At 43.8% G+C, this 21675-nt stretch overlaps 1 long non-coding RNA gene across 5 annotated transcripts in view; it reads right to left on the bottom strand.

Annotated features, from left to right (window-relative positions):
* LOC142658101 (uncharacterized) overlaps positions 1 to 21675 on the bottom strand; it is a 98750-nt gene that overhangs the window by 54089 nt on the left and 22986 nt on the right. For all 5 annotated transcript variants that reach the window (XR_012850035.1, XR_012850034.1, XR_012850037.1 and 2 more), the window contains one exon: positions 7767 to 8086. This is a non-coding gene — a long non-coding RNA (uncharacterized LOC142658101). The remainder of the gene's footprint in view (positions 1 to 7766; positions 8087 to 21675) is intronic.

The following is a 21675-nucleotide window of genomic DNA, read 5'->3' as shown; positions in this document are numbered from 1 at the left end:
TCCCATTAGACGATAACCCGGTTATATTGCTTCTGTCCATGGTTCCGGGATCTTCTAAGTGTTTATCACATACCTTACTTGGTTATTTGCTTGTGGCGGCTAGAACCGGTGATCCCCAGACATTGGAAAAGCACTGTTGTACCTACAATCTCGGAATGGTTTATGGAAACGACTCATCCAGAATATGGATGAGTCAATGGCTCTTTCTCACCAACGCTCAGACCACTATTTTAGAGTTTGGCAACAATGGCTGGATTATCGGAACTCACCGGACTCCCATGCTCAACTGTCACTTTGTCCTTGACTTCCTATCACTGAGATTTGTACCCTGGAAGATTTGCAATGGTGTACAATTATACTCCTATTTACACCTGTTTGAGATATCTATCTTCACACTCCCGGTGGGCTACCCCGACTCTGTCATACCCATTTACCTTACCTTTCCCTTTCTCCTTCTCACTGGATGCTGCTTTTGTTACTTTTTGATACATTTTTGAATTTTACATTGTTTGTTACTACTGCATTTCAAATGTCTGAATGATTCATAATGTCTTTGCAACTTTGTATATCCCTGCTGTTTTACGCTGCATTGGCTGATATGTTCTTTTCTCATACTTTATAATGTGATGTACAGATTACTCTGTTAACTGCCAGATACTTCTTGTACCGATTAACATTCATTGACGCTATGTATCTTACTGTGTAATTTCTTTGTTTTGATCCCCCTCCCCATTTTTCTTTTTTGTATTCCTTTTGCACAACTTTGAAAAATTTTCTTAAATAAAGAATTTGAAAATCATAGCAACCAATTTGAATGCAACCTCAGTATTTCCCTCAGGCAACTTGCGATGATAACATGATTCTAAAACCACGATCGCGTGAGAAGGCAACATGGTTTGTGCGCAAGTCGCAGTAATAAGGCAATTTTAACTTGTGGGACAACCAAATGATATTGTGGAGCCCTAGTCGTATTCATTAACAGTGTAATATGTTCTGCCTCAGAGAAAGCACTCACACTTAGGGCTTATTTACACAAGCACTGCGCATCTCGGACATGAAAAACTGCAGTTTTTTACGATCGAGGTGCATCCGTGCTCAGCGCTGTGGGACGCGATGTCACGCATCCCCCATAGTTAAGAGTCTATTGAGGGATGCATGGAAAGAACGGACATGTCCTATTTTCGCACGGACCCTTCACACGGTCCGTTGAAACAACGGCTGTGTGAACAGCCAGATTGAATTGCACAGGTCCGTGGGACGGCCGCTGTTTCAACGGCCGTCCCACGGACGTTTAACACGTTTGTGTAAATAAGGCCTTAGTGGGTTCCTTCATGCTTCCAGGACATGGAAACCAAGTGTTTCTACAAATCTGGTGGGAATATATACATATTTAGCTATAACATATATATATATATATATATATATATATATATATATATATATATATATATATATATAATATATAATATATATAAGATTCACTGGTATGTTTCAGTATGTTGCCTAGGAAGTCTTGACTTAATTTTAAAGTTCTCCATAAAGATTAAAGAGTGCTTAATGTTTGACTTTTTCAGAATAAGTTGTCATATGTATACATGAGGAATGACCCACTATTTCTGGCCATTATATGACTTGTATTCTGCATATTTTAGCAGTTTTCCCCCCTGCAGGCTCTCTCTCTAATTCTCTCTTTTCCATGAGCTAGGGGGTAGAGCCTGACTGCTATCATGTCTCCCATACACTGCAAACACAGAGCAGAGAACATCCTGCTCGCCTAAATTTGTAGCAAACCCTCAGAAGCAGCAGCAACATGGAGGACATTAGACACCAGTACCGAGCAGTGTAGTTGTGAATCAAGAACTGCAGTGAGATAAAACACTTAGATGCTGCAGCACCATCTCTGTGTGTCTGTGCCTCTCTCCATGTCTCTCTCTGCAGCTGCTCCCCTTTCCTCCTCCCCTATCCATAGACTTATATGGGCAGCTATAACCTGATCTCTCATGCTCCAGACATATTTTAGCAGTGAATTTAGATTGTCAACATTTAGGAGAGAGGAACGGAGTCTGATAAATGCTGATGAAGGTATTTTTTTCCCCATAAGAAGATATATTAGAAAGTTTCTTATATTCGCTTGTACGATTGATTTATGTAAAGTTTGTTAAAAGGTAGTGACAATTTAAAGCCTAACTCCACTTAAATATATAATAATAGTAAATACAATACAATAAGCTAATGTACAGTTTCAACCCAAATTCTTCTGTGTGTCCTGATGGCTCCTTCTCCCCAGATGTCAATGGCTTAACTTATTGGCGACCACACTCTATAATGCCTGTGTTGGACTGAAGTAGGCCCGACAAATTAAATGATTCTGAGGTATCGTGACACATATCCGCTTAACAGAGGTCAAAAAGGTACTCTTTAAGCCACCGTTGGGCTAAGGTAATCCTATTGTAACGGCCGTGGTCGCAGACCGCAGACCCCATCATCCTGCCGACGTCTTCCTCCCCAAAGATGCCAGCACATGCGGCCGTCCTGTCCTGCAGTGCACACTAGCTCATTCCCAGCCTTAAAGGGCCAGCGTACACACGTGTTAAGAATTAACGAATTACTCCCAGAGCACCCTGGACTATAAAAAGGGCCCTGCCCCTTCACGCCTTGCCTGAGCGTTGTTTGTATTCCTATGTTAGTCTTGCAAATGGTCCTTTAGTCATACCCTGTTCTCTGTGCTCCCGTGCCCTGCTACCTGTATCCTGTGCTGTATTTGTTCCTGTGCCATTTCTAGTGTTGGAATCATCTTGTGCCGTCTACTACGCCTGCTGACTTACACCACGCCTGGTGTCCTCTGCCTCGTTTTGCATCACCTGCCGCCAAGGTCCCATCTGTGCCATTGCTACTGTCTGGACTACTACTGGTACCCTTGTGCTCGGACTTTATATTGACCTGGTAGTCTGTTGTTTGGCCAGCTGCTGCCCCGCTACGGCAGTGCTGCCTAGTGAGTCCACATACCTACAGATCGTGATACCTATGAACACGTCCTGGCGTACACACTAAACGTACATTAAAAATGTGACATGAACAGGGCCTAAAATGCTACATGGGTCACAAGTATTCATATTATATGAAGAATATAGTTTATTATCCCCATAGAAAAAGGGAAGAAAGAAATAAAGGACTTAGTAGAGCGATTAATTTTTTAGTAAAGCAGACTACTGACATAACTTGCAGCATATGAAATAGTCCAGAATGCTTATACAGTAAAATAATCCAATTAAATTTGCTCACCAAAGCTTTAACATGAACCACATAAAGATTTATGGGTTAACTTTCAAGGCCATGTGTCTTCCTGGAAGATAGCGCAGACTCAATCCTTTATAGGAGAATAATCAGTAATAGTTATTTAAGTATCTATGAATAACCATTAATAGTGTGATTTTCTTTCCTGGTCAAGGACAGGTCTTTGGGAGTTGGCTTTCCTTTAACTCATTACAAGGATGCATAGAAAGATCTCAGTGCTCTGTTATATATATGCATTAACTCAATACAATTAAATAAATCAAGCCTAAAGAACAGTGAAAATAATGATACCTTAAATCTACAATTTATTCTAAACCCCACACAGTAAAGGCCCTTTTACACGGGCCAATTATCGGGCAAATGCTCGTTCACAGAACTCTCATTCCCAATAACTGCCCTGTGTAAACAGGGCAGCAATCAGGAGATGAACAAGCAAACGCTGGTTCATCTGCTGATCGTATCATTTTAGCTGCCTAAAATATTATAGTTGTTGGCAGAAAATTTCCCAGACGTGCTGCCGAAATGATAATAATGTATGGGGACGAGCGATCGGTGTAACGAGCGATCGTCCCCATACTAGCTTCTTGTGAAAGGAGCAAACGAGCGCCGATCAATGAGCTGTCTCGTTGATCGGCGCTTGTTTACACGGCAAAGGATGGGCCGTGTAAGAGGATCATTACAGATATGAATTTGCTTAAATCCTTTAAAGGGGAGGTCTTATGAAGCTAACCTCTTTAGAGACAACAGTTGTTGCGTGATCAGCGGATCACGGCAGGTCTGGCTTCTTTTAACCCCTGATGATCAGTTGTTATACATTTCCCTCGAAGCGGACACATTCAAATGAATGGCTGACCATGTAATGCGTGGACGGACCAGGTCCGCTAGAGCATCAGTTAGGCCCCATGCACACGACCGTGTTTTTGCGGCCGCAATTCCCCCGAAAATCCACGGGAGAATTGCGGCCCCATTCTTTTCTATGGGGCCGTGCACACGACCGTAGTTTTTGCGGTCCTTGCACGGCCCAGGAGCCCGGACCGCAGAAAGAACGGGCATGTCTTATTACGGCCCGGTTCTGCGGTCCGGGCTCATTGAAAACAATGGCGGCGGCCATGTGCATGTCCCGCGATTTGCGGGCGGCCTGCGGCTGACAGTCCGCTGACAGTCCGCAGCCGCCCCCCGAAAATCACGGCCGTGCACACGGCTACGGTCGTGTGCATGAGGCCTTATACTTACAGTTTCCGTTCTAGCTCAAAGAGAGGTGTCCTGAGTGGTGTACCCACCTCTATAACGTCCATATGCCCTATAAGGGCATATATACAGGGGTTGTCTTTTTGAGACAACCACTTTACCAGAGTCTTCCGGGCTTTATAGAAAACATTTTTTTGGAGCTGCGTATGTGATAACTTAACCAAAAAAACTTTTAATCCCTGCTACTCCATTGCTGCCAGTCCATCGAACCCTCCTAAGGTCTTTGTTTAGATTGGCTGAAGCTGTGACGTGCAGGCCAATCACTGGCCGCAACAGTTATTTGCCGTACACACATCACCGTTGCGGTCGTTGCGGATTTCTAGAAATTTGAGAAAAACCTGTTCAAGGGTGTACTATAAAAGTACTACCTTTTTGTCCCAGCTTTATTGATTTATTTTAAACAGGGGTAGAAGAACAGACTAGCTAATTCCTCCATTATTATTCTCCTCATTGAACAACATTTTACAGCAATCCTTTTTTTTCCACAGTTGTTTTTGTTAAATAAGTAAAAAAAAACACCTTGCAAAACTGTAGGCTATAAAATAGGATGAAGGCTGTGGTCTGAATTACACAATGCACTCAACAGGAATAGATTTGTCTCTACACAGTGGGACAGATTAGAAGGGGAAGGTTCTATTAGGGTGGTCTTACATGGCCCAACGTCCCAACGTGGTCTTACATGGCCCAACGTATGCTCGTTCACCAGATGATCATTGCCCTGTTTACACAGGGCAATGATTGGGAACGAGCTTTCTGTGAACACTCGTGTGCCCGATAATTGGCCCGTGTAAAAGGGCCCTTACTGTGTCTGACTCACAGGGAGACCTGAGATGGTAAGAGGGCAGAGCTCCCTTGGTGACTGAAAGAGAAATTATCCCACAAGAGAGTCAGGCAGCTACTTCCTGTCCCAAGAGGCAGAAGGAGATTGAAGTGGGTAATGCCAACATCCCTTGTGATATAGGGCAGTGAAGGGGTTAATACCAGCATCCATTGTGGTCGAGGGCACAGAAGGGATTAATAATTCCTACCAGTGATCCAGTGGGTTATTTACCTCTCCAGACTCCAATGACATCCCTTGCCAGGAATCTGAGAACTGATCGCGCTCAGCTTTCTCCCTATACTGATCATAGAGATCGAAACAGGGAGGGCATAGAGAGGATTGTGATTGAACCGCTACACAGTTATCTCTACATTAAGTCGACCACTAAGGGTATGTTCACACGGGCTATTTTCGGACATTTTTCGGGCCATAAACAGCCGAATAATCAGGAGCAGAACGCCTCCAAACATCTGCCCATTGATTGCAATGGGAAAAACGGCGTTCTATTCCGATGCAGGACACTTCTTGGGACGTTTTTGGAGCCGTTTTTCATTGACTCTATTGAAAACAGCTCCAAAAACGTCCGTAAAAAATGCAGTGAAAAAACGCTGCAAAAATCACGAGTGGCTTAAAAAACTTCTGAAAATCAGGAGCTGTTTTCCCTTGAAAACAGCTCCGTATTTTCAGACGTTTTGGAGCTTGTGTGTGAACATACCCTAAGGAGGATTTTTAAACGAAAAAAATATGAAGTGTTTAAATAGTATAACTAGGCATGTATCTAGAAATATACTTTGACGTCTATGGAAACCATTGATGCATTTATTTATTTTATTTCATGTATTATGGGTTAAAAAACATTTTTTGTAATTTTTTTTCTAAACTTGCAGTTTTTGTTCTGCAGCTTGCATATATTCAAATACATTGCAAGCTCCTCGGTGCCATTCACTATCAATTCCGAAAGATGGGCATACTATCTGCTCACTCTAGCCTCTCCTGTCTTCTGAACGCTCATCTAAGATAAATTCTCATCAAATCAAAGTTGATCAACTTTGACTTGATCAGAACTCAGTTTCGGCCTCGTTTACTTCTGCATGCTGCACTATTGTTTCCTATAAAACCACAAACAGCCCAACGGAAACCCGATGGAACACATTCAAGTCAAAGGGTTCCGCCGGCTGCCGGTGGTGTCCGTAGTGCAACGAAACCAGCACTTCTGGTTTTTCCCTTGTTCTGATCCTCTGACGGAGCAAATTTTTTTAATAGAAAACTATTACAAAAATCAAAAGTGTTCATAGCCTTTAATTATGGATAAAGTCCCAGAATCCTGCACTGTAGGATTACTCTAGGATATCATCTCTTGGATATTTACAACAATATTTTTTTTACATCGAATTTATCAAATTGAATTGCTGAATAATGAAACATGTTATTGGGTGTTGGATTTTATTCTATGATCTGTACGCAGGTGAAAGATATAATCGTAAAGCCATGATTAAAAAGAAGTTAATAACATTGTAACTTATTAGCATTTCTATGACAAGGTGGAAATCAGACGATACAAAATCTCATCAGTTCTGAGCTGTGTTATAAAGACATGTAGCTTCTTGTGCTGTGCACTGTAAGTGCTGGACTTCTACATGGAGATATTGTGTGTTTGTATAGTTATCACAGATAAATAAGGGCTTGTACGCACTTTATCTCCGTAAAGTGTTATGCTGTCCAGTTGGCGTAATATTTGTTGATGTGATCATGAAAATGAATGGTGAGGCTATACAAATAGGAAGTGTCATAAAGTAGTGCAGAATTTCTGGGCTGCATTATAACCTTGTTCAAGAGAGAATAAGTGGGCTTCGTCCTGAGAGATAGAATTAAAAATTGCAAAGCTGCACATTTGTGTGCCTGGACAAACCAGGAACACCCCATATATGCCTATGGTCCCTGTGTCTGAGAGTACCCTGCCTCTTAAAAAAGTTTCATGAAATGGAATCCATAAAGAAAAAAACCTCTGCAAGCGTCCATATAATCATAGAGGTACAACATGGGCCAAATCTGTTGATTTATTTAACCTACTGAATATAATATCACCATACACTGTGCCCCCGAAAAAAAATTGTGTCAAACACTGTAAAGTAAAGCATCACACATACAGTGACCCATGTAGATAGTTCCCCTCAGAGCCCCCTGTAGATAGCGCCCCCTGTAGATAGTGCTCTCCTAGAGCTCCCTGTAGATAGTGCCCCCTGTAGATAATACTCCCCATAGAGTCCCCTGTAGATAGTGCCTTCATAGTGCCCGCTGTAGATAGTGCCCCCCATAGAGTTCACTGTAGATAGTGCCCCCATAGAGCACCCTGTAAATAGTGCCCCCAACACTGCCCACTGAAAAAAAACCATTACATGCTCACCAGTCCCCGTTCCCAAGCTGTCCTCCAACAACATAGGCCTGGTCTTTTCTGACTCCTGTGCCTTGCCAGAGCTAGATTAATCAATTGACTCCTCTTCCTAAAGACACGGCTACAGTTGAGTGCAAGGGACCGGTTCTGTGTCCCGCTTCTCTTTGCTTCTCCGAAACGGCTGTAATTTTGATAACCGCTTTGGCAGAATCGGAGCGAACCGACCGGATCCAATGGGAGCCTCGGGCGGCCACACGAACCGCCCCAATGATGATCCGCCATTGTGTGCAAGGCATCACATACTGTATTACAAGGATCAGAGTATCCTGGGCCTGTAAAACAATAAAATGAAGCAAGAATTACTGTAATAGTAAACAAGGGTATCGGTATCATGGCTTCAGGGATGTTCTTATATATAAAAATTAGGTTATAAACAAGTAGTATAGTTTCTGATGCTATTTTTAATCTTGATTGTTGTTAAAAATATGTTTTTGTTTATTAAAGGTGACTGTGGCCCAGTTCACATGGAGTTTTTTGCAGGCAGAAAAAAAATCTGACTCAAAATTCCTTCAGGATTTTGACCTGCCTGCACTTTCTTGCCGCGGTTTTCACGGTGGTTTTTTGGCCGTGGCCATTGAGCACTGCAGACAAAAAATACAGCAAAAAAAACGCTTTCTCTGTCTCCCATTCATTTCAATCGGAGGTCAGAGACGGAACCGTGGAAGGAAAGTGAATGTCGCTTTTTTTTCCCGCGAGTGGGAAAAAATGCCTCCGCTCTCCATTGAAATCAATGGGAGGCGGTTTCCGGCGTTTTTTGTCGCTAATTCCGATACAGTTTCTGTGTCAAATTCAGCACCAAAAAAATCAGCGTGCGTTTAATAATCTCGTATGTAGCAAAGGTTTGTGGACACGTTCAGAAATGGAAATAAAAACACTGCAACTTAGTCGGACATACCGTAATTTTTAATGCATAAAATTGCTAGATTGCATGGAAGAGACCAGAATTATACTGAACTGGAGCAGGTGCAAAGGAGGGGACCAAAGTCATTAGGTTAAAGGGGTTTTCCCATGAGGGACATTTATGGCATATCCACAGGATATGTCATAAATGTCAGATAGATACTGGTCTCACCTCTGGGACCAGCATCTATCTCTAGAACGGGGTCCCCTAAACCCTGTTCTAGCTTTTGTGCCCACGCTGCCTCCTGGCCACTTCCTGATTACATGGACGGGACATGGTCAGGAGTTACAGAAACAACGTAACTCACTGAGCTACGCTGTTTCCGGAACTCCGATAGTAGTGAATGGCAATTACGGAAGCAACGTAGCATGCAAGCTACGCTGTTTCTGTAACTACTATTCAGTTCTATGAGAGTTACGGAAACAGCATAGATCAGCGAGTTACGTTGTTTCCGTAACTCCCGACCATGTCCTGACCATCATTAAAACAAATTGGATAAAAAGTATTAAATCAAAGATATATAGTCCACAAAACAGCAGGTGTGATGATATTATAATATGCAATATAGAATATACATACAAATGTAATTGAAAACATGTTTAAATTAAAAATTATTACAATTTATTAGCGTGTTGCAACCTCGGAAATGGATCAAAGAAAAGAGGGAGGAAAGAAGGGAAAGAGAGGGAGGGGAGAAAGAAGGAAAACGGAATTAGAAGATGGGGAGGAAAAAGGCAAAACATGAAATTAAAAACCAACCAGCGAGGCAAACAAAAGGGGTGCCCTTAATCAATGCAGGCTTATTGAAAAATCGTGATGCCAAAGCGAATTTAACTGGATAAAAAAATAAAAAAAGGGGCCAGAAACACACGAAAATGCACGGGAATTAAAAAAAAAATAAGAAGAATTTAAATGCATATATTTACTGTACACCTGACACAAAAAACGTCCAAACAAAAAAGACCATCGTGTAGTCTTCATAGTGTCATTGAGTCCATTGGGATATAAGGTGCTTAATTTAAAAATCCAAATTCCCTGTTGATCAGTCTTTTATAGCGATTCTCAGTCTGCTCCAGGATCTGCTCAAGAATAGTAAGCCTCAAATTTGCATGCTCCCCACCATGTTTAAAGAGGATCTGTCACTAGTATATTAATTCCCCATCTCCTAACTAATCTAATAGTTGCTATGATGCTGATAACTACAGTGGGATTTGTTTTATTATTTGGAAAGTTATGAGCATTTTTCTGAATATGATAATGTGACTCTAATAGTCAAATAGGAGACGACTCTTTCTTTTCACTCTGGGTGTTGTAATGTTTTCTGTATGACGCTGTCCAATCAGTATACAGCTTCTCCCCCTTCCCTGCCCAGCAACACAGTGGGATTTTATGCCTCATGCACACGACCGTTGTGCCACTTCGGCCGTTTTTGATGGCATCCAAGTGGCACCCGATATTCTTCACGGACTCATTCACTTTAGTGGGTGAATCGGGTCCGTGAAAAATGGTCTGAGTCTGCGATCGAGGAAAGATAAAATGTGTCCTATTTTTCCTTGGATCACTGACTGGACTCTGACGGCACACACGGTCGTGTGCATGAGGCATTATAGTATACAGCTTCCATTCCCGGCTATGTATTCAATTGGTGATACCTCTGGTTGTTTCACAGCTAGAACTGCGATCCTGGCATCATGTGAAAGCCCGAGATATGGTTATTTGAAGTTATCCCCCTTCCCTCCGGCCTGAGTCTCTCACACTGTGTGAAGCAGCTTCATGCTGATAGGACAAACTCAGAGGCTGTGAGGAGGCTCCACCTCAGGAGAATCGCTGCTGTTACCTCCCACTTGTCTAATAAAGCTCATTTACATATTTAGAAAAAACGTTTTAGGACACAATTTTCACTACCATTATCAGTGTGACAGCGCCTATTAGATTAGCTAGGAGATCGGGCATTACTAAACTAGAGACAGAGTTCCAACTGACCATGCCCCGTGCAGTTGTCACGTATATAGACGTTGACAGCCTGGAACAGGTTTAATGAGTGCAGTACTGCTTCAGTGTGAGCAGCGCTGCACTCTCATGTCGGGCAGGGCTTTAAAAAAAAACGGAATACACCCTCCAATGTAGATAGCGCGACACACAACCCCCTATAGGTAGCGCATGACCCTCTGTAGATAGCGCCACCTAAGCTCCCTCCAGCATCGGAATCCCCGGCCAGCGTTCTGGACAGTGGTGTCAGGGGCTACTCCTGGAGCGGTATATATGCACTGAGCTTGGTTCTGGTGTTGTATATAGAACTATATTGCTTAAAAAAATGACACCTCATTGATTGGTAGAGAAAACAAACATGGCGAGGGGGAAGGAGATGTCGGGAAAGAGGTGGGGGGGGGGCGCCAAACTGAATCTGTTCCCCCGGCTGCTAGAGAACCTAGCTACGCCTCTGCCTCAACTGTCTGTGTCCGCCACTGGATTTATGCAGTTTGTTGAAAAGTTAGTGATTATTTAAGTGCTCATGAGCTAGTTCAAAGGCGGACTAGTAAATTCTATGCCCACCAATCTATGTAATCAATTATGCAGTCATTATCTAGCAAGAATGACAATGGCTCAAGGGGCTTTGGACTTGAGGCTTGACTGACACACACACACACACACACACACACACACACACACGCACACACGCACACACACACCCACACACACACCCACACACACACTCAGCCTGTCATCCAGTTATCAGCAGAAATCTTCAAGCGTTGTGATTAGGTTATATTGTAATTTGCTTCATTGCCTGATATGCAGTAGCCAAGAGGAAATAGCCCTAAAATGGCCCTATAATGTTTACTGTTGCATGTCAGGAATATAAAATCTATTAATATGTAACCATTTCATTTTTTTGGACAACAGGGCAGCCAGGCCATACGAATATTTTGTAAATACTATTTCCATTATTGCTGAAACACTGAAGCAGATGTAGGAGAATCAACCTCTTGTCCATTACAAAATATTGTGATCTGTTTTAACAGTCTTGTTGAAGACACAATGGTCTCCGCCAGTGTCCAGTCACCAATTAACTTTATGAGATTTTTTTATTTCATTTTTTTGTTTTACGGTGTTTCGTGTGAACGAGTAATTCTATAAGGCTGTACAATAAGATATTGACAGTATAATTTTATTCAGGAAACTGCTGGATTATTCATAAAATCCTGTTACGTATTAACAAGACTGCAAAGGGAAAATCTGAGGTGGGAGATTTCTGCAGACTATGTAATGATTTATTTATACGTCTTTATCATGTACAGTGTATGGACAGTGATGTCAGGGGCTCCTCCAGGAGCGGAATCCCCCCCCCCCCGTCCAGAGCATCCGCAACGCTCTGGCTGGGGATTCCACTCCTATAGGGAGCTCCAATGGCGCTATCTACAGGGAGGAGGGTGTAACGCTATTTACAGGGCAGGTGGGGCGCTATCTACAGGGGGTGTGTGGCACTCTATACAGAGGGCACTGTGGCACTATCTACAGAGGGCACTGTGGCACTACCTACAGAGGGTACTGTATATATGGGGGCATGAACTGGGTGCCTAACTTCTATATGGTAAGAAAAAGGGGGCCTAACTTTTATATGGGAGCCCAAACTGGGTGCCTAACTTCTATATGGGGGCACAAACTGCTGTTTTCCTGCCGCCGTTAGTTGCCCCGCAAAGCGGCCCACTAAGTATGTGTTGCCCAAGGGCCCACATAAACCTTGAGCTGGTCCTGATTACTGTCCTTAAAAAAACGTTTGAATCTTTCAATAAACCTTTATGGACTGGCGCTGTTGGGAAAAAATGAAGCTGACCTTATATTTCCTCTGTGAGTACACATCACATAAAATAAAATAAATATATATAACCTCACAAAACGGTTGTTGGTTTGTTCAAGCAGCAATTATTTTTGAGATAAACTAGAAATGCAAGGGAACCTTTTTGTAGACACCAGATTATCGTTGTACTGCTGTGACTTAGTGGCCTAAACATGCCCCTCTCAAAACTGTCTGTTTCAGCATTCTGTCTAAAAAGAAAGAAGAGAAGAGTCCTATGGCGCAGTTGAAGACGGGGCCGGTACATCTTCAACTCTTGTCCGGTAAATTAAAACTTCTTTTAAGTGTATTATTGTAACACATCCCCATTTAAGTGAACGGGTGTAGCGTCCACGGCCGCCGGGTTCACTCACCTCCCGACGCCCGCGGCCATGGATCCGTGAGCGCTGGTCCCCGTCTCCCTCCTAGGAGACGCCAGCGCTCAATTCCGCTACGTTCGGCTGTGTCCCGTGGGTGCGCGCGCACGCTCGCTCCCGGCCTTAAAGGGCCAGCACGCGCAAATAGGAAATCGTCATCATCATCAACTGCCACGATTTCCTGGTCTATAAGAAGGCTCCTGGCCTTCTAATCCTTGCCTGAGCGTTGTCAGTTTTCCCAGTCTGTCTTGCAAATGGTCGCTTAGTGTTTCCCGTTCCAATTGTTACCCGTGCCTTGTTACCCGTTCCTGTATCCCGTGCTGTGCCTTAGTATCGAGTCGTGCCACGTCCTGTGTCATCTGCCACGTCCGGAGGAATCCGCCACGTCCTGTGTCATCTGCCACGTCCGGAGGAATCCGCCACGCCCTGTGTCATCTGCCACGTCCGGAGGAATCCGCCATGTCCTGTGTCATCTGCCACGTCCGGAGGAATCCGCCACGTCCTGTGTCTTCTGCCACGCCTGGAGGAGCCCGCCACGTCTGGCGCAACTTGCGGCTCCTGTGTCATCCGCCACGTTTGACGCCATCTGCTGCACCCATCTCATCTGTGCCAGAGCTGCGGCCACCATCTGAACTATTCAGGTACCCTTGTGCGGGACATTGTATTTCTGGGATGTCCTGTTGTTTGGCGAGCTGCCTCCCCGCTGCGGCGGTACAGCCTAGTGGGTCCACTAACCCGCTCCGTGACAACGGGAATGTGTTGAAGTTTCCTATATAGCATCGGATTGAACGTAGAGCCGTGTAGGAGAATAGGCAAATGGGCTGTAGTGCTTTACCTAGTGCTTCTAGGAATGGGTAGGGGTCCCAGTGGTCTTAGAGTAAAGTGCATGTCACTAAATCAACTCAGAATGAATAAAAAACATACCAGTAGAGTTTTTGAGTTATCCTTCCGTGAAGCTGTTAACAATTCTATTTAGCTCTTTCTTAGACCGGATAACCGGTCTCGTTGCCAATACAGCTCTATAATCTTGGATGGAAAATCTAACTGGTGATACGGGCACAGAAATGTATCAGTACAGAACTACAGCTGAAGTTGCTGAATTGCTGAAGTTATTAATTGAACATGGGAAAATTACAGTTGATCATTGGTTTCTGAAAAGCAATATAAGGTGTTGTCTCATCACAAGCAAGGTGTAAAGGGAAGTGTCCATATATATATATATATATATATATATATATATATATATATAGTGTATATGTATACAGTGTATATGTATATATACACATATGTATATAATATATATGTGTATGTATAAAACATATAATGTATCATGAGCCAGGGCTGTAACAACAACAGCCCAGGTCATGAATGCGGTTGGAAGCAGAGCAGGACAATTGGCATTGCCCTGCTTTGTTAGGAAACCATGGAGACAAGGGATAGTTATCCCCTGTCTCCATTTCAAGTCTCCCGCGCGCACGGACTGTCTCGTGTGGGCGCTCATGAGTCGGCTGGTGATACATTATCACCATGCCGACCCATGCTAGCCAGGGGCAAGCGCCACATCCCCCGCCACGAGCGTACCGACAGGGTTAAATAGCCCTGCGTGGGTACGCTCAGGAGCTGAAGCTAGCTGGAGCTAGCTGAAGATGACCTCACCACCAGCTGGGACCTGCCTGCCTGCCTCCCACACCACCAGGAACTGGCTCACCTCCCCTGTCCTGTCTCTCTCCTCCAATGACCTGCTGCTGTCTGCTGCTATGGCTCCTGCTTCTGCCACCAACTAGTTACGCTAAGTATCAAGTGTAGCAATAGCTACACTTAACCCTGTCTCTCCCTGTCTCCTGCTGTAATCCTTTCTCCCCCTGAGTACTGTCCCTACTCTCCCTGAGTCCCTGAGTTAACCCTTGCTGTCCCAGAGTCCCTGAGTTAACCCTTGCTGTCTCCGAGTCCCTGAGTTAACCCTTGCTGTCCCAGAGTCCCTGAGCTAACCCTTGCTGTCCCAGAGTCCCTGAGTTAACCCTTTCTGTCCCAGAGTCCCTGCGTTAACCCTTGCTGTCCCAGAGCCCCTGAGTTAACCCTTGCTGTCCCTGAGTTAACCCTTGCTGTCCCAGAGTCCCTGAGTTAACCCTTGCTGTCCCAGTTAACCCTTGCTGTCCCAGAGTCCCTGAGTTAACCCTTGCTGTCCCAGAGTTAACCCTTGCTGTCCCAGAGTCCCTGAGTTAACCCTTGCTGTCCCAGAGTCCCTGAGTTAACCCTTGCTTTCCCAGAGTCCGAGTTAACCCTTGCTGTCCCAGAGTCCCTGAGTTAACCCTTGCTGTCCCAGAGTCCCTGAGTTAACCCTTGCTGTCTGTTTTACACAGTAACCCATTCCCCTTGTTCCTCCTTATCCCGTATTAACCCTTAGTGTATAGGGAAAGTTATATTAGGAGGGAGTGGGATAGAGATAGAGAGCGTGTGAGAATCACAAGTAACTTATGTGTATTGTGTTGTAACGTAACTGTATTCTGTGTATGTTTAGGTAAGTGGGTGGCGGTATAATATTGTGATACCGTGGTTATACTGTACTGTGATTAGTTACTGTATTATATATATATGAGTGTGATTACTGTATGTTAATAAATATTACCTTTATTTACTATACGGTCTTATTCCCTTGAGTAGCCGCTAAAGCAATTAGATCGACGTTAGTATAAGGAAAAGGTAGGGGAACTAGGCATAACCCTAGTGAGCCTGATTATAAAGGCGGTAGTAATAGTGGGTGTCACTAACCAGTGAATCCCGTTATTACCCCACCCCCTTTAACATTGGCGAGCCAGCCCATACTGCTTTCAATTTATTTCTGTCTTTTGTACAATAAAATTGTGTTAAAACGTGAACTGCAGATAGGCGGCGAGGCGTGGACAGGTAACGTACGTACACGGTGTAGTGTTGGGTTATACTGTGCACCTAGATCTTTTTGAAGTTCAGACGAGTAACACAATTTTATTTAAGGCTTGATACAGGATATAATTGATCAGCGAACCTATTGTTTTTTGTTTTATTTTCTGAGGTATTAACGTCTTTTATTTTGCTTTGCGGCGTGCTGCTCTACGGCGACGAATCGTCGGGCGAGCGAGCAACTTATACAAAAGAGTTTGCAGAAGTATCAATGTTGGTGTTCTTCCGGTGAAATCCAGCTGATCGGGAAAAGGCGTTCCGGAAGAAAAGGACCTTTTTCAAAACAGCGGGTGACAAGGAGGACAACGCAGACGGAGATGACTTCTGGAACAGTGAGTATGGACTTCTCCACACTTAAACACCTCGCCAAAAACAGTAAATTTAATCCAGTAACACCCACGACATACAAGTCAGCAGGAATGCTGTGGTCCACTCTACTGGACGAGGCTTATGCACATGATAAGTTGTGTATTAGCAAGAGGAGTGTTCTTAACAAAACCTCCAAACGTCTCCACATGCTCGCTAAATTAATCTGTGTGTATGAGGAGACGTGGAAACCTGATCACTCAGAAATGAAGAGTGATTCCCCAAAACTTCACTGCCAGTGTTGTGCCAACAATGTGAAGCAGGTTTGTGATTTGCAGACACAACTGGCAAAGAATGCCCAATGTAGAGATCAGCAAATTTGCATGCTGGAATTGCAGGTGATAGATTTGAGAAATCATGGTGATGATATTGATGCACAGCTGACTGGGTCTTATGCTGTGATTAATGCGTTTAAGGATAAGGCGGCCTCTACGGATGCCATCATTGCCAAGCTGAATGATGAGCTTGCTACTAGGTCACAATTGGTTGCCAGTATGCAAAACATCATAAAAGATTTCTCAAAAATGTTACCGGCCTTGTCTTTTTCAAGGCCTGATTCTGCTGTAAGTTTGCCCTCTACAGGGCAAAAAGGGGGAGTAGAAAGAGTGATGGACCAGATGTCACAAATCGTGATCCCATCCGGAATCCTGAAGGTAACATTGTTACGAAAGTGTTACGCAGATGTAAGCGTACGATAATCAGAAGTGCGTCCCTAGCCATGCAGAACTTTAAGAGATCATGCATTGCTGACTGCCCTAAGTCCAGCAGAGCATATACTGTTAAATGTTTTGCATGTGCCGGATCAGGCCACATTGCGAAGTACTGCGAGTCTTTGATTACTAAGAAATGTGGTCCTGTTAAATGCTTTAAATGTGGTCAGATGAGACATATTGCGAGGAACTGCCACGGCATAAGCAACCATGGAAAGCCCAGTGAAATGGCACTAGAAAATGGCCACATCAGAACAAAACGTGGGTTTAGACAAAATGGCTGCATAAGAGTCTCCTTACAGCCTTATGCACTCCGCCACGTGCTCAAGGGTCTAAATGACCAACCACAACTAGGGAGGAGTTTAGGAAGTTGGCCATAAATTGCATGTTCAGTCTGGTGTTACGTCTGTAATGGTTGTTTATGGTCTGTTGTGTTTGTCCCCAGTTGTCCATTTGTTTTCATTTGTGTTTTTATATTGTGGTTCTTTCACATATTCTATTGTGGTATATCCCTGGTTATCAGTAATATGTATTTATACTATATGGGTGTTGCCTGTATTTATAATGCATAATTAGAAAACCACTACAGGAAAACAACTGGAGAATCAACCATTGGATAGTGGTGTATTTGCGCCCAATGTTTTAATTGCTCTCTATTAGGATAAAGTTGAAGTTTTTATTATACTGTGAACTCAGGTTGGGCGGTGCGAACAGGTAACATAAGTTCACGGTGTAGTGTTTTATGTTATTCTGTGCACCTAGACCTGGGGGGTTCAGACAGGTAACACAACTTCATCTGAGGCCTAATGCGAGTGCAATTAAATACAGCGAATAACAGTATGGCTGATTCTTTTGTGTTTAACTGGAGTTAGGAAACTTTGGACAGGGGGAGGTAACCCTGTCATTACACTCATATCTTGATTTTAAGATAATGGGTTTGGTAAGACAGGGATATAGTTCTACAAACCTGAGAATTGTGAGGAACCACAAAAACAGTGCTTCATCCACAGCTTCCCTCGGATATCCTGACCTTCACCAGTGTTGGGATACCGAGGGGTCCTGTGATATGAAGGCTAATCCAATGCCCTCCTCAAGACATGGGTCAAGGATATTGGTGCTGGTATCTAATGCAGAATGCCACGCGACTAACTACTCTGAAAGAGGCATACTCCTCCCAGAAGCATACTGTACCCTTAATCCCGTATTAGGCGTTGATGTGTCAGATCAGAAGGGAAGAACTCCGGTGACACCTGAAAAAAGGCTCAACATCCGTCCAGACACCCCTGTGAGACTCCAGACGATTCCTCTTGGGTTTGGCATCGAACTAAGAAATCTCCTGCTAGACTTCAATGAGGAAGAGGATGTCGTGGAGAAACTGAAAGATTCCCAACACCAAGCCACTATTCAGTTGGATGGACGCGGAAGTGTCTTGGTGGGAGAGCTTGTTCGGATATAGTCCCAAGGCCACTTCCTTCTTCAACTTGCTCATCCACCCAGTGATAATCCTTCTCACTCTTGTGGCGATTATGCACGTTGGACTGTTCTGCGTGTACCGACGAATGAAAGGACTGGTTGACGAAATACAACGAGGTCAAGCAGAAAGCCACGAATACATTCGTAGACGGGGTCTAAGGACATAGTGATACAGTCCTGCGACCCAGAATTGTTTATTATTGTATGTGTATATATATTTGTAAAGTGTAAATCTTAATCAATGGGTCGTACAAAATTTTCAAGGTGTACATATAGACATTCTAGGTGTTGATATGTGTCCGCAACATAGGCATACTCAGTGAGGACGTGCCCGTCCCACAGCGAGTGAGTATGTACAAGGAGGCAGGCATATATTTACAGCCTGTAGTCACCCCATTTACATGTGTACCTTGCGCATTTATGGAGGAGTAGTGTGAGATGCTGTTTGAGCATGAATCTTTATATGTACATATACCTATGGTTGGTGGGGGAATATTTTTGTATGTTTGGTTATTTTTCACTTTGTTTGTATGATTGGGTAGTATGTAGGAACCCTTAGGGAAAGGTGAGGTATTCACACACCCTTGTAGGTATTTGCCACCTCAACCTGAGAACTGGTATGGTCAATATGATGATGGATTGAATGAATGTCAGAGGGGAAATGGAAGGCGATGCTCCACCCCACAGTAGATTCCTGGGTACCAAGACCTCACCTCCTCCTCGGGGATGATAACCTGCCATGATAAAGACCTGGATATCGGCCCACAAAGATTGTTTCGTCTTCAATCAAGACGCTGGGAAAAGTTGGAAAAGCAATGGATCATGTACAAAGGTTGGTGAAAGGCGGGCTAAGCCATTCCAAGACTGACCATATGAGTACACAAGTAGCCTTACACGGGTCGGCATGCTAAAATTGGATCGGCCACTGGAAAGACCTGCTGACGCCACTCAAGAGGAAGAAACTCCAAGCACGAAAGAACAAGAAATCTGCGGTTCATGGACTTTGAGGTTTTCATATGAGCTTTGAGGCTTCGTTCTATGGACTGTGAGTTTATTTCAACCCCGTTCTATGGACTATGAAGGTTTCTTCGTTCTATGGACTATGAAGGTTTCATTTCAACTTCGTCTGATGAGCTTCGAGGCTTCGTTCTATGGACTGTGAGTCTTATCTCAACTTTGTTCTATGGACTAGGAGATTTAATTTCATCTTCATTCTGTGAACTTTGAGGTTTCGTTTCTTTGGACACTAGACTCCAGAGTCAGAGGACTGGCGGGAAGGTGTCCTTGAGGAGATAGCTGATGTCGAATATCTAGGTCCAATAGTATACTTCCTTCCATCTCAGACCATTACCAGTAACCGGGGAGGTTGAGGGGGTAAATAGAGCCCCACAAACACTTCCCCAAATTGCATTGTCGAGTCCCCGACAACAGGGGGATTGTAAAGGGAAGTGTCCATATATGTATATATATATATATATATATATATATATATATATATATATATATATATATATAGTGTGTATGTATACAGTGTATATGTGTATATATATATATACACACATATATATATAATATATATGTGTATGTATAAAACATATAATGTATCATGAGCCAGGGCTGTAACAACAACAGCCCTGGTCATGAATGCGGTTGGAAGAAGAGCAGGACAATTGGCATTGCCCTGCTTTGTTAGGAAACCATGGAGACAAGGGATAGTTGTCCCCTGTCTCCATTTCAAGTCTCCCGCGCGCACGGACTGTCTCATGCGGGCACTCATGAGTCGGCTGGTGATACATTATCACCATGCCGACCCATGCTAGTCAGGGGCAAGCGCCACATCCCCCGCTGCGAGCGTACCGACAGGGTTACAGTGAAGGAAATAAGTATTTGATCCCTTGCTGATTTTGTAAGTTTGCCCACTGTCAAAGACATGAACAGTCTAGAATTTTTAGGCTAGGTTAATTTCACCAGTGAGAGATAGATTATATTAAAAAAATAACAGAAAATCACATTGTCAAAATTATATATATTTATTTGCATTGTGCACAGAGAAATAAGTATTTGATCCCTTTGGCAAACAAGACTTAATACTTGGTGGCAAAACCCTTGTTGGCAAGCACAGCAGTCAGAGGATTTTTGTAGTTGATTATGAGGTTTGCACACATGTTAGATGGAATTTTGGCCCACTCCTCTTTGCAGATCTGTAAATCATTAAGATTTCGAGGCTGTTGCTTGGCAACTCGGATCTTCAGCTCTCTCCATAAGTTTTCGATGGAATTAAGGTCTGGAGACTGGCTAGGCCACTCCATGACCTTAATGTGCTTCTTTTTGAGCCACTCCTTTGTTGCCTTGGCTGTATGTTTCGGGTCATTGTCGTGCTGGAAGACCCAGCCATGAGCCATTTTTAATGTCCTGGTGGAGGGAAGGAGGTTATCACTCAGGATTTGACGGTACATGGCTCCATCCATTCTCCCATTGATGCGGTGAAGTAGTCCTGTGCCCTTAGCAGAGAAACACCCCCAAAACATAATGTTTCCACCTCCATTCTTGACAGTGGGGATGGTGTTCTTCGGGTCATAGGCAGCATTTCTCTTCCCCCAAACACGACGAGTTGAGTTAATGCCAAAGAGCTCAATTTTAGTCTCATCTGACCACAGCACCTTCTCCCAATCACTCTCAGAATCATCCAGATGTTCATTTGCAAACTTCAGACGGGCCTGTACATGTGCCTTCTTGAGCAGGGGGACCTTGCGGGCACTGCAGGATTTTAATCCATTACGGCGTAATGTGTTACCAATGGTTTTCTTGGTGACTGTGGTCCCAGCTGCCTTGAGATCATTAACAAGTTCCCCCCGTGTAGTTTTCGGCTGAGCTCTCACCTTCCTCAGGATCAAGGATGCCCCACGAGGTGAGATTTTGCATGGAGCCCCAGATCTATGTCGATTGACAGTCATTTTGTATGTCTTCCATTTTCTTACTATTGCACCAACAGTTGTCTCCTTCTCACCCAGCGTCTTACTTATGGTTTTGTAGCCCATTCCAGCCTTGTGCAGGTCTATGATCTTGTCCCTGACATCCTTAGAAAGCTCTTTGGTCTTGCCCATGTTGTAGAGGTTAGAGTCAGACTGATTAATTGAGTCTGTGGACAGGAGTCTTTTATACAGGTGACCATTTAAGACAGCTGTCTTTAATGCAGGCACCAAGTTGATTTGGAGCGTGTAACTGGTCTGGAGGAGGCTGAACTCTTAATGGTTGGTAGGGG

Source organism: Rhinoderma darwinii, chromosome 7 (assembly GCF_050947455.1).
Source record: "Rhinoderma darwinii isolate aRhiDar2 chromosome 7, aRhiDar2.hap1, whole genome shotgun sequence".
Taxonomy (NCBI): domain Eukaryota; kingdom Metazoa; phylum Chordata; class Amphibia; order Anura; family Rhinodermatidae; genus Rhinoderma; species Rhinoderma darwinii.
The sequence above is the reverse complement of the archived record's forward strand: the minus strand, read 5'-3'. Positions and strand labels throughout refer to the sequence as shown.